This window comes from Rhineura floridana, chromosome 8 (assembly GCF_030035675.1).
Source record: "Rhineura floridana isolate rRhiFlo1 chromosome 8, rRhiFlo1.hap2, whole genome shotgun sequence".
Classification (NCBI taxonomy): Eukaryota; Metazoa; Chordata; class Lepidosauria; order Squamata; family Rhineuridae; genus Rhineura; species Rhineura floridana.
Window position 1 is genome coordinate 113,998,210 of NC_084487.1, and position 13,930 is coordinate 114,012,139.

The 13,930-nt window shown below is 42.6% G+C and overlaps 1 long non-coding RNA gene across 1 annotated transcript; it reads right to left on the reverse strand.

Moving 5' to 3' along the window:
• Positions 1–1,968: 1,968 nt before the first annotated feature.
• Positions 1,969–9,990, reverse strand: LOC133390023 (uncharacterized). The gene is made up of 3 exons (XR_009764270.1): positions 9,673–9,990; positions 5,504–5,565; positions 1,969–4,322 (listed from the first exon to the last, which is right to left on the reverse strand). It is a non-coding gene; the product is annotated as an uncharacterized LOC133390023 (long non-coding RNA).
• Positions 9,991–13,930: the final 3,940 nt, after the last annotated feature.

Here is a 13,930-nt window from a genome sequence, read left to right on the forward strand (position 1 = left end):
AGGAGGAGTTGGTGCGGGGCAATGGTGTGGGGCGGCTCTGGGTGTCACCCCCCTCAGGGTGTCACCCGGGTGCGGTCCGCACCCTCCGCACCCCAGTAGTGACACCCCTGGTTTCTACAGAGAATCTAACCTAGAAAATTATATTTCTCTCATTATTCATCCTAGAAATCTGTGTCAAATTTATATTTATTAATTTCAAAGCCTTTATATTGGTCAATGTCATATGATGGTAAAGACAGCCTTTTGTGTTTCAAACTGGAGGTTATGCTCTATTTCTATTTTGGGCACATTAACAGTTGAATCTGCAACTGCAGTTTGATGTAAAATCAGACTGATTACAATATGTTGCTACTTCAGCAATGACTCTGTTGGAGAAAAACAAACTTGGCCTGCCCAAGATGTATGTTTTCAGCCTGTTATGCTTAAAATGCTCCACTTAAGGAAAGGTAGGCATGGTCAATTAAAAACATAGAGTAGAATTTTGCTAAAATATATTTCACCTTCCACTGTTTTATCTTGTGCAAACTGAGACACTCCTCATGTCCATTGGAAACTATTCTGCAGAATAGTCAGTGCCGTTATTCCACAATTGTGTTTGGAGCTTCTTCTTTTTTTAGTGTTGCAAAGTATTGCTGTACTTCACATATTCACAGAAACAGAAGCAAAAGAGAGTGATTTACTATAGGAAACCACTAAAATTGCAAAGTAAATCAAACATATTTAAAGTGACTATCTGAACTATATCAACTGTTTTAATATTGTTGCTTCCTCCCTGCTAAAACAAGACCAGCGCAGCACATGTCTTGTTTCTGTTATTTGGGCTGATTGCAGGTGTTGCCACGACTCACCATATGCTCAGAGGCACATGTGATGTCCTTATATGTTAAAACCTGTAAATATGGTAAGTGCGGGTTTATTAAGGGATATATGGTAAGTGAATTGAATGAGAGGGGGGAGAACATGGGTTGGAAGGCTGGAGAATGCTGGATGATGATTGGCTGAGTGTTTGAATGGCTGAAGGTATAAATGGGAGGATGACAGTTGAGAGGAAGTCGGTTGGTGAGAGTTGTTGGAGAGTCGTTAGTGGAGAGTTATTTGGATGGGTTGGTTGGCAGAGTTCTGAGGGAGGGTTGGATTATATTTGGCTGATATTTAGACAGTATATATATGACCAGAAACATAAAGAGTGACACTATATGAAACCATACGCTTGTTAAACATTCCTAAAGTAATTTTGTTATTTCCTGGTGTTATCAAATAAATACTTTTATTGGTTTACCAAAGGCCTGATCCTTGGCTGGGGATATACAAACCAGAAGGGAGGGCAGGGTAATTACCAAGGCTGAAGGGAAACTGTATCATATGGTGGCAGCGGTGAAGGGAGATATTGTAACAACGTCAAGTATCCAGAGCAACCCAGGATTGTATGCTTTATAGACAAAGATACAAGGGGGTTGTGGACAGCAAGGGCACCCAGACACAAAGTAACAAGCTATAGAGAGACTGAAGCAAAGTCTCTAGCAGTATGGTTTACAGGGAGTGACTGGTGGTGCTGCCTAGCAGTGGGATCTTGTGAGATCTGTGCTAGAGCGGAGTGAGAAAAAATAAAAATGACGATCCTGACAGGTGGTGTCCTGAGGTGGTGCCTAGTGAAAGGCAGTAGCCACAAACAGGTGGGAACCTGACAGGGGGAGCCAAAGGTGGGAACGTCACAGCACATCTTACTAAATTCTTCCAAGCTACACTGGAAGTGGATTGGACTGTGAAAGACCAACCCAAATGGTGTTTGCATTTTGACAAATTTCTAGGGCAGTCCAATATCTCAGAGAGGAAGTCAGGTGTCCTGCTCCCCTGGTGCATTCACTAGAGCTGCCCAATTTCCCTGCTTGTTAAAGTTTGATAGAAATATCTGTTGGCTATAGGTAAGTTCTCAAACCGCAAAGTTTTTTGCCTATTAGTGAATTTCTTTGCTTTTTAATCAGGGAGGTAAGAAATGGGATGCTGTGGAAGTTTGCTGAGAATGGATTGATCATTTGCATGCTTATTGAGTTCAGTAGGATTTACTCCCCTGCAATCATGCTTAGAATAAGTGAAACTAACCACAGAGGATGAGGAGGGGAGCAGGTGGAGGGGAGCAGGCAGGAGGGGGAGGAGGAGGACAGATTTGATCATTTGCATGTTTATTGAGTTCATTGGGATTTACCCCTGTGCAATCATGCTTAGGATAGGTAAAAGTGACCATGGGGAGGGAGGCCTGGATTGGGCAGGGGAGGAGGAAGAAGGAAGAGGGGAGGGGAGGAAGAAGGGAGGAGGAAGGGAGAAGAGAGTGGAAGGAGGGGAAAGGCAGGTCTGATCATTGGCATGCTTATTGAGTTCAGTGGGATTTACTCCCATGCAATCATGGCTAGGATAGATAAAACTGAGCATGGGGGAGGAGGAAGGGGAGGGGAGAGTAGAGGGAAGGAGGAAGGGGGAGAGGGGAGCAGAAGGAGTGGGAGGGGGGAGGGGATTGGAAGGGGAGAGGTTAAGAAAGGGGGAGGGAAGGGGCAAAAGGGAGGTGATGGGAGGGAGGAGAAGGGAAGGGCAGGTTTGATCATTTGCATGCTTATTGAGTTTAGTGGGATTTACTCCTGTGCAATCATGCTTAGGATGAGTAAAACCAAGCATGGGGGAGGAGGAGGGGAGGGGAGGGGAAGGAGGAGGAGGGGAAGGAGGGGATTGGAAGGGGATGGGGAAGGGAAGGGAGGGGTGACGGAAGGAGAGGAAAGGGGGAAGAGGGAGGGGATAGGAGGGAGGAGAAGGGGAGGGCAGGTTTGATTATTTGCATGCTTTTGAGTTCAGTGGGATTTACTGCTGTGCAATCATGTTTAGGAGAGGTTGAAACTAACCTGGAGGAGGGGCAGGGAGGGGAGAAGGAGGGCAGGAAGGAGAGAGGAAAGGATGAAGGGGGAGGGGAGGGGGAGGCAAGGAGATTGGGTGGGTGGGCACTGGTCAGAGGAGAAGCCCCTTTCCTTTCCTAAACGAAAACATTGTGAACAGTATCATTGTTTTTATTATATTATAATATACATAAACAAGCAGCAACTATTGGCAGCATGATAAGGAGATCATGTGCACATAGTATATAGAGATCATATGCAGTTGCAAGCTGTATGCTTGATACATGGGATGTGCACCTGGTTTTAGTTTTAGTTTTGCAGGGTAGAGATCACATGGAACTTTTAAGCACACAAATTGTACATGAATATGCTCTCTTTTAAGTAAGTTCTGATGGAATCGATGATGGAAGTTGGACCAGCAGGCACGGTTCCTTCAAGTTTTCATTTCATATGTCACCCAAATATTATTCATTGCTTATTCATATAAAGTGCGTCTTTCAAGAATATCACATTGTATATCACTCACAGGTTTTTGTTCTGGCAAAACAATGCACCATTCTCATCACCAAGGATTTATATAATGCTCTTTTGAGTATTCATGGCTCTTTACAGACATTAATTGTATTGTCTCTGAAACAAGTTTGTCCAGTAGGCCAGTGTTATAACCCTATTATTGCACATTGGCAAGGGGGACAGGGGTGTAAAATTGAGACAACAGCAGCTTCTGTCATTCTGCTGATGAGTTTTTATTTATGAAACATATTCCCAGATCATATTTGTTTTAGGCTTCTTTCCTTTTCTTCTGACTGATGTGGAATGTGTTTTTGCTGCAATGAAAAGAGCTTTCTATCTTCATTATACCTGCAGCTTTGTGTCTTCCGCCTCATCTGCCAAAGCTGATAGCAGTGAACATAAGTCGTATGTTATCTTGTAAGGCCATGGTTAGTTACTTTGCTCTCTGTCAGTGTGTTTTAAAAATTTTGTTATTCTTTCCAGCCAAAGTAGTTGACAAGTTGAGAAGCCGATAATATGTAGTCTCTTCAAAGTGCATATTTTCTTTTTAACCCAAGCATTGTGAATATTTTCCTGGTATGTCAGTCACAATGCAAAGTAATGTCTGGTCAATTTTGGTGAGAGAGAGAGAGAGAGAGAGAGAGAGAGAAATGGATGGCCTGGATTCCAACTGGTAAGGCTGACCATCTTTTTGTTGAATAGTAGCGGAACATAGGAAACAACTTTATACCAGGTTAGATTGTTGGTCTGTCTAGTTCAGTACTGTATACACTGATTAGCAGAAGTTCTCCTGGATTTCAGACAAGAGTCTTTCACAACCCTACCTGGTGTTGCAAGGGATTGAACTTGGATTTAGTGTATGCATAACACGTGCTCTGCCACTAACACAACCAGCTGTTGCATACAGAGATCAGGGCCAGCCAGAAGTTCCTGCAACATAGAAAGCACAATTCCAGCATCTCCATCTTTCTCGCTTTATGAGATAGCGACATTTGACTTTCTGTGCTTTTGTTTATTTATGCCCACAGTCAAACTGTCAATGAAAAAAAAAACACCTTTGGAATATTGGCCCATAATACATTGTTTTGCCCCTTTCTTTTTGGCCTGTCTTCTGTACTTTTTAATTCCTTAGGAAAAGCTGCTTGAGAAAAAACAGTGGGATTCTCTTTTCTGGGAGGATAGTCACAATGAATTATGAGGGAGAAATGTACTTCTGCAATGTCCTTTAACATCAGCTTGCTAATCTCCACGACAATTTACGATTATAACCTTTTATTATGATCATACATCATAAAATCATGTATTCCCTGGTCCAATGTTATTTGATACAGAAACAATGTATGGGGCGGCGGCTAGGAAGGAGCAATGGAAAGAGCCATATTGTGCAAAAATATTTCTACCTTATATTTCTGGTTTTATTAGTTAATTAAATGTATATCCTGCCTTTGCTCCCAAAGGGAGCCTAAATGGATTTCACATATCTAGAAATGACTTCATGGAATTCAGTTAGAACATAAGAAGAGTCCTATTAGATCAGATGTGAGGCCTATCTAGTCTAACATCCTGTTCTCCTACCAGATACCTATGGGAAGTCTGGTGTCCTGCTTCTTGCAGAAGCCAGACATATTCTTAGAAGAAGCAATATCTCTCCCCAGCTGCTTGCCTTTCAGTATGCTTCCTCTGAACATGGAAGCTTCATTTAACTGTCATGGCTAATAATAGATAGATCTACCCTCCATGAAATTATCTAATTTCCATTCAAAGCCAACTAATTTAGTGACCTACACCACATCTTCTGGCAGTGAATTCCATAAGTTGATTATGCATTGTATGAAGACTTTCCCCTCCAAATGTGTGTCCAAGATAAGAACACAGGGTAGGCTTTTTACCATAAAAAGTTGAGTAACAGTTTAGTCATGATTGAATCAGAAGTTAAGCACTTGAAATACTATCTATTTCAATGAAACCTTTAAAGTATATGCTTAAAAGTGTCCAACTGTGGCTGCATTGTGCCACAGTTGATAAATACATGTAAATAAAGAAATAGACTAACATCCTTGGTGTGATATTAATGGGGATTTCTATATTTAAGTTCATTTTTGAGTGCTTACCATTGAACTGGACCTGCAGATAGCCATACAGGAAATGTGTCTCTATCCATGGAGGGTTAGATCTAGCAAACATATGAGATCACCATGTCACTGCTATGTCAAAATGCATTTTCCTTGAACAGGGATGGATAAATTGACCTGTTTCTAGTCTGTGTCACTTTTGCATGGCTTCACCCCTAAGTCTGTTCCACTAATATGAATTTTTGGATGGGGAAAATCCATATGAAAATGTGCATTTAAATATGTGCTTCAAAAATGCATTTCTAAATTTATATACATATTCTCAAATACATAATTCTCAAAATATGCATATATGCACATATTTTCTCTTAAAACAGCATTTCTGAATACATTTTTTTTCAAAAGCGGATGAAAACTGATTTGCAAGATTCAGGAAAGCACAACATTTGGTGCAAGTAAGTACCAACCAGTGCATTCCTCTAAGAGATGTAGATCAGGTCAATTCATATCAGAATACACAAAAAATGAATTCTTCAAGCATCTCTTGTCTTGGATTCTGGTTGATCAAGGTCTGTTCCTTTTTTTGTTGGCCTTAACCCCTCATCATTAAATTGAACTATTTCTGTGCTCTTCTTTATATCAGGTCAAATTTCCATTCAGTATCCAAATTCCTTTACTATTCTTCTACGCAGCTTTAGCATGCTAATATAATATACTACAACTACAGCAATAGAATTATAATATTAGTATAATGACACAACAGCCATTGTTTTGAAATATTAAAATTCAAAACTATGAGAATTGGATTTGGGAATTCTAGCCAGCAGTTAAAAAAAAATGTAAAACATAATTCATAATGCAGCAAGAGTCCCAAGCAGAAACAGACTAGTATTACATGGATGGCTGTATATTTATTCTTGTTTCACATTTGCATGTAAATGCAAATTGCAAAACAAAAGAAATTATTTGTGACTGATTTTTCCTCCCAAGAAGAAACAGTTGAAAAACGACTACAACTGCAAAGCATATGAAGATTTAGCACAGAAAAAGCTACAAGATAAGGTCTGATATTTCAACATCCTCCCAGTGTGACTTGGGGAATTAACTCCTTCTTCCGTGTGCTTTATTGTTCTTATTGGGGCTTAAGCCGGAAGAGAAAGGAATGTTGAAGGTGGAAGAAAAATAGTAGTTGACGTTATGCTCTATGTATCATTTATGCAGAGCTTGGAAAAGTTACTTTTTTGAACTACAACTTCCATCAGCCCCAGCCAGCACCATGCTGGCTGGGGCTGATGGGAGTTGTAGTTCAAAAAAGTAACTTTTCCAAGCTCTGTTTATAGGAATTCAGCTAGGATTTAGGCTCCTATTGCTTGCAAAGCTACATGTTTCTTTCATGAATCTGTGACAAAGGTGGGGAACCTGAGGCCATCCAGATGTTGTTTTTATTGTTATTAAATTAAATTTATTCATTGTTTACATGCCAGAATGACTTCTAAGTGGGTGATAAAAACAAAATCAATTTAAAAAAATCCATACACAATTCAAATAGACAGTAAATCAATTCCATCAAAATACTGAAAATATCCATAATTAAAATGTACAATAAAACAAGCTTGTTAAAAAGTGTAACAATTAAAACAGATAAAAAAGCAATTCAAACAATCAGATCCAGAAGTTCAAGTTCAGGGGGGTGCACAGATGTGTTTTCAAGAGCCGGAGGAATGCCAGTACTGATGGGGCCTCTTGTATTTCAGCAGGGAGGGCAGCCCACAACACTGGTGCTACCAGTGAAAAAAAAATCTCTGTGTTACCAGATGCCAATAATCATCAAACTGTGGCAAAACTAACTGAGTTTCATTTGCTGATCTTAATGCCCTTCCCAAGCAGTGTGGAAGGGACTCAGTTTTTCAGGCAACATGGCCAGAGTTGTTAAGGGATTTATATGAAAGTAGCAGGGCCTGAACATTGGTTCAGTGGCTCATAGGTATCCAGTGCAGATCCCTTAGCACTGGATATGAACCTGATAAGAAGCACCACAAGCTGCAACCTCTGGACCAGCTGCATGGAAAGCTCCACATAGAGCACATTACAATACTCCAAACGTGAGGTTACCAATGCATGTGGCACAGGGTCAAATTATCCCTATCCAGGAAAGGGCACACTTGACAGACCTGCCAAAGCTTGTGATAGGTATTCTTCCTCTCATAGACCACCTGAGTCTCCATGGACAAATATGGTTCCAAGAGCACTCCTAAACTGCATACCTCTTCCTTCAGTGGCAGCGTATCCCCATCTAGAACAGGCAAACTCTCAAATTCTTGGTCCTGGGAACCACTTATCCACAGCGTCTCTGCCGTAGCAAGATTCAGCTTCAGTCTATTGGCCCTCATTCACTTCACCACAGGCTTCAAGCACTGGGTCAGCCTATACATGGCCTCTCCTGACTCATGTTTAATAGGAAAATAGAACCAGGGGTCATCAGCATACTGATGACACTGTGCCCCAAGCCTCCTGATTATTGCTCCCAATGCCTGCTTATAGATGTTAAATAGCATTGTGGCGCCCCACAGCTAAGCTTCCAAGATGTAGACATATAGGCCCCTAGTGCTATTATCTGGGACCGGCCATGCAGGTAGGACGAAACCACCATAAAACATTGCCTCAAGGAACCATCCCATGGAAATGGTCCAGGAGGATACCATGGTTAATGGTATCAAAGGCTGCTGAAACATCAGACACTGGCAACAGGATTGCACTCCCCGTCTCTCTCCCTCGAAGGTCAACCACCATGGTGACCAAAGGCATTTCTGTGCTAAACCCAGCCCTGAACCCAAACTGGAATAGGTCCAGATAATGTTTCCTCCAAAAGTGCCTGCAGCTGAACCACCAACACTCTCTTGAGGATCTTGCCCCAAAGAGGAGTATTAGGGTGGTAGTTGTCAAATACCTCAAGGTCCAGGGAAGGATTTTTCATGAGCAGGCATACCACTGGCTCTTTCAAGGTGGTTGGCTGTTAGCATTTGATCCAAACAAATCCCAAATCCCAAACTGTATTGTGTTGATTTGGAATTTGTCCAGACCAGGTCACAGCAACCTGAAGCAATCCTGGACTATCAAAAGGGGTGACAGCCAGGCTGGGAGGGAGGAGAGAAGGAGATGATATAAGTGAGGGCCTTGGCTTGCATGTCTCCTTCACTGACCACATGTTTAATTCTGATTTAAAACCCTGATTAAACATAAGATTGGCAGGGGAGAATGTGATGACGCAGCTGAGTCTCTGCTTGCATTTCTCCTCCCCCCTCCTCTCCATCAAACACACATTAGGGTTTAAAATCCTCATTAAATATCAGCATGGTGCAAGGCCCCTGTTTTGGTTTGGGGCCCGGATCAGGCCCGAGTCTGGCTCAGATTGGTTCAGATCAGGGCCTGATCAAGACTGTCAAATCAAGCCCTGAATTGAATCGGTGTGTGTGTGTGTGTGTACCTTGCACAACCTGACTTAACATGTCTGCACGGTGGGGACCATTACAGAAAGGACAACCCACAAAATGTTTGTGTGAAGTCAGCCTGGACATGATCTAGCCATTCGGTGGTATCCAACATCATGCAAGTGGAGTACCACTCACATGACAGGACTTCCCAGGGGTGTCACTACCGGGGTGCGGAGGGTGTGGACTGCACCCGGGTGACACCCTGAGGGGGGTGACACCCAGAGCTGCCCTGCCCCGCGCTGTTGGCCGGCAAAGGAGCCGAAAGCGCTTCGGGTCGGTGCAGCCAACTCCTCCTTGGAGGCAGGTGGGGAGACCGACAGCAGGCGCCCGCTCGCTGGCAGTGAAGCCGGGACGGGCCTTCCACCACCAGCCTGGAGCGTGTGGTAAGTGTGCGTGTGCACGTGGGCGCACACACACACACACACAACCAGCCACCCCCGTCCATGCACCTGGGAGGGTGCATGCCGGAGGTCCGCACCGCCCCGCACTCCTGCTAGTGACGCCGCTGGGACTTCCCTTTCCTCTTCTCTCCCCTGCAGCCTCGATGCTCGCCAAAATCTGCTCTGGATGGTCTGTTCCCTCTAGAGCAGATTTTGAGAGTGTACAAGGACCTTCAGGGGAAAGAGAAAATCTGTTCCACCAACAGGATCTGTTCTGCTGGTGGATGACACTGTTGGGTTTCACCCATTGATTCAAATGGAACTTAAAAGTGTTTACCTTGGGTTGGACCATGCCCCTCTGATTTTTGATGCCGCACCATTGCTTCATAGTCTGCAGGACACGTTAAAACAGAAAAGCCTCAGAAGTCAATGAAAGCCAGACCTCTACTGTCTGACAAGGTCAGGCAGAGAGTAGTTTAATTTGCAGGGAGCTGGAAGAAGAGCAGACTGCATTGCTTGAGTATAAACAAGATCTGAAAACTTCAGGAACTCCACTGCTGAAACAATTACAATTCAGACAAGACTCAGCTAATTTATTAGTGCCTTGTTGTTCTTGTCAGAAGAGTTCATGACGCCTTCTCATTCTGTTTTGCTGCACTCTGCTGCATGAATAATCAGTGCTGTAGCTGTGCCCTTGGTTCAGATGTTTACAAATCAGGGAGACCAGTAGCATTTCACTTGCTTATCGTTATTGGTAAACATGATGCACCCGGGAGTCGGCAGCCAGCCATGTCAGCCTAATCTGGTGCTGCTTGAGAGCATCGCAGGGACATTTTCTGCAGACAATGAATTAACCACTCAGGAAACAAAACAAAACAAAACCAGATCCCTCCCTTCCCCACTCCCTACCTAAGACTGTAAATATTAGTAATTACAACATATGTTACTGGAAAGGAGTGTTATTCTTGCCACATTTGTAATGCTGCTGAGTAAACACATGATAGCATTCTAGCAATTACAGCTGTCACAAGAGTTTAATTCATAGACTCGGCAGATCTGCAGCAGATGTTGGTGGGGTGCAGGAGAAAGGAGGGAGTGCTTGCAGGTTAATGAAGCGCTCTGTGGGAGAATACAGACAGCCTTTTTCCAAGTGGCAATGAAGGCCCCTTCTAATCATACTATTGTGGCATGGGAGCTAGTACACTGTGGCGCCTTTCCACACTGAGGAGGTAATTTGGACATCTCAAGTTATGTGGGAGGAGTTTGGGCCACAGTGCCTCCCCTTGCAGTGCGGAGTGGTGCCCATTAGGCCTGTTGGGGGGAAGGCAGTGAGCCCAACCGTAGCTGGAACCAGAGGCAACAACAGGTGGAACTGAATCTTTATAGTTTTGTCCCCATTGCCCTCCCTGCTGTGTTCTATAAGGGCAAGCCTGAGACTAAGGAGGAGGAAGTTGACAGCCAAGAGCCACACCCTGGAGTAGTTTTAAGTTAGAAGGCAGGGAGGTGGGGCTGACTGAGGGCAGACTGAAGCTGGTGGGACATTACTCCATATGCCCTAATGGCCTAGCCTCCACTGTCCCCTTGGCAGCATTACTTGAGGTCTGTGTGATGGTCAACCCTTGTGTGGAAAGGAGCTGGGCAGTGGACTCTTCCCCTGCCCCTCACAGCTGATGACATTACCATCACAACATGGGTAGGAGCTCCCTTCTAATGGCTTCCATGCCATGAAGGTAACATCAGAAGAGGCCCTTACCATTAATTTAATTTATTTGTTTGCAAAAAATTCTACACTGTAAGCATGAACAAATACCATGGCAGGGGAGAGCATAAAACCAACCATGACATTATATCCATAAAACAAATACAAATACAATGAACATAATGTAAATATGTTGCTGTTGTTATTATTTAGATTTGCTGGTTTCTTTATACAAAAAAGTCTCAAAGCGAACTAACAAAATAAAATACGTACATCAGTTAGAACCAAAAAACTTAACAAGCAATATACAATTAAAAATTCCTAAAATGCTCATCCGGCAATACAATAAAAAATGGACACGTCCATTAAAACTTACCTGCTTATCCAGGCTTTCCCTGAGGGGTGATCAAGCTATGTTGATATATTTATTTGATTTACTGATTTAAGATGTATTTTGTATTTGCGCACACTGCCTTTAAATACAATAACAATACATGAAATAACCAATAATTTGCTGCCCTTGATAGAGTTAGATTTCCTTGGGCTAGGGAGCTCAAGCTCAAGACATAGCCTGAAGCTGGGAACTAATTTAGCAAGCTTCCTGAGTGTGAGGAGGTGATAGCAGTGGGATTTGTCCTAATGTTTGCAGATCCTGGGAAGTTGTGCGGGTTTCATCTCAACAGCTATCATCCAAATCAAACTCAATTGAATTTATATTATGAAAGTGGTATATTCAATATTTATATTCATTCTTTTTTAGTATTTGCTCAAAGAAATAAATAAATGGACATTAAACATAACATTGGTAGAGTTGCCCGTCAGTGCCGGTCTTTTAGTCCAGAGGTGTGTGTGTCTATGTTTTTGCATTATATGTGATATTGTTGAACAGTCAAAATAGCCAGATCCAATGTTAGTGCCCCTGTACCCCTCTGATGACTCCTAGCACCAGATTCAACATGAGGAATTTGTATTATTTCTGTCATTTGCTGCCAAAATGGAAACCATCAAATGAAAATTATGAAGAATTGGAATCCCCACTCTGGCAGAGCAATTCAAGGCTGGGATATAGAAGCTGGCAAATGGTGCTTTCAGACAGAGAACTCATCTACATGGGAGCATTTCTTCATAGCAAATACACTGCTTATACCTTTGTAATAGATTTGCACCATCCACAGTTCCTGCTCAGTGTTAGCTGCCAATTGCTTTTTCCCATTCACACAAGTAGGCGTTCCTCTGGGAAGGATTAGTCTTGCTGTTTCCTTGTGCCCGCCCATAATTATACATTTCCACTCCCTCTGGTTGCTAGGTGACTGAGTATGCTCAGTCTGTTTCATCAGTTGCAGTAGGTTCCTTTAAAAAAACCCTGGAAGTGTGAATATCTGTGTTTTCCGTGCCAATGGTTGGTAGGATACAGTTGAAATACAAAACTTTGTTTGAGCAGTGTTATGCTTTTGCACACAAGTTAGGGGGGAAAGAAAATAAATGCACCATTTGCAGCAACATAAAAAAGGCCAGCTTAATGGAGGAGAGCAACCGGAAGTTGCTTGTCAGCCCACAGGAAACAAAATGAAATAAGGGAGTAAGAGATAGTGGGCGTGGAGAGGGGAATGATTGGCAAACCCACCTAAAAGCATCGGAGCAAAGCATCTGCAAGTGCTAGAGAAATGGAGTGGAGACTTTTTTTCTCTGCTTTTCGTAGTATCAACAGATTGGGTTAGTACAGATTTACAGGTGGAAAACTATATGATAGGTTCTGTTTGCCGGTAGCGTCATGTGAACCATGCAAATTTAAAGGAGATGTGAGTAACACCAAACACACAGTAAACCATTGTGTAGATGAGCCCAGATAGAGGAGCACAGCAGTTCTAACCTATGGTTGGGGAGAAGCAGAGTGGTGGATCCTACTGATGCAGGGGAGAAAAAAAAAGTCAACTGTTTATACAGCTAGCTGTGAGGCAATTACTTTTAGGACACTGATATACAGAATGGAAAAACACTAGACTGGGGCTAATTTCACACAGCATGATCACAACATGCTATCATCTCTCACCTTCCAAGTAAAGTGGGGGTTGTGCATATGGATATGTAAGGCCAGAGGACAGGAATAGTCTCTAAAAGGAAGGCACCCAATAGGTCTGCAGGGAAATTCTGGATTTTTTATTTAATATTTTGCATGAACTGCACCCTGCCATTCCATATCACAAAATTTCAAAAGTGCATTTTCATATAGCATAAGGAACTGCTATCACAAAAAATGTGTTTTAAACATGCTACAAGGCACACATAGTCGTTGCTATTGCTATTGTATTATTATTATTATTATTATTATTATTATTATTATTATTATTATTAAGTAGTAGTAGTAGTAGCAGTAGTACTTCAACCGAGGTTACTTTTCTCACCAGCTACTTATATAACCAGTTAAAACAACAGAATCCATAAAACCTTAAAAAACCTCTGACAATTGAAACCAAATTAAAACAATCAATCAATACAAATAAAGTATTACCAGTCCTGCCCTACTAAAAATGGTCATCAAGGGCCAAAGGCCTGGATATATAGGAAGGCCTTTGCCTGACATCTAAAGATGGATAAAGATAGTGCCAGGCGTGCCTCCCTGGAGAAAGAATTCTACAGCCAGGGGGCCACCACTGAAAAGCTATTTCTTGTGTTGCCACCCTCCAAACCTCCCATGGAGGGGGCACATGAAGAAGGCCTTCAGTGACAATCACAGGGTCCAGGTTGGTTCATATGCGGAGAAGCAGTTCTTGAAGTATTGTGGCCTGGAGCCACATAAGGCTTTATAGGTCAAACCCAGCATTTTGAATTGAGCCCAGAAACTAACTGGTAGCCAAACCGGTCAACCATCTGGCCAGTCAATTCTGCATCGGCTGCA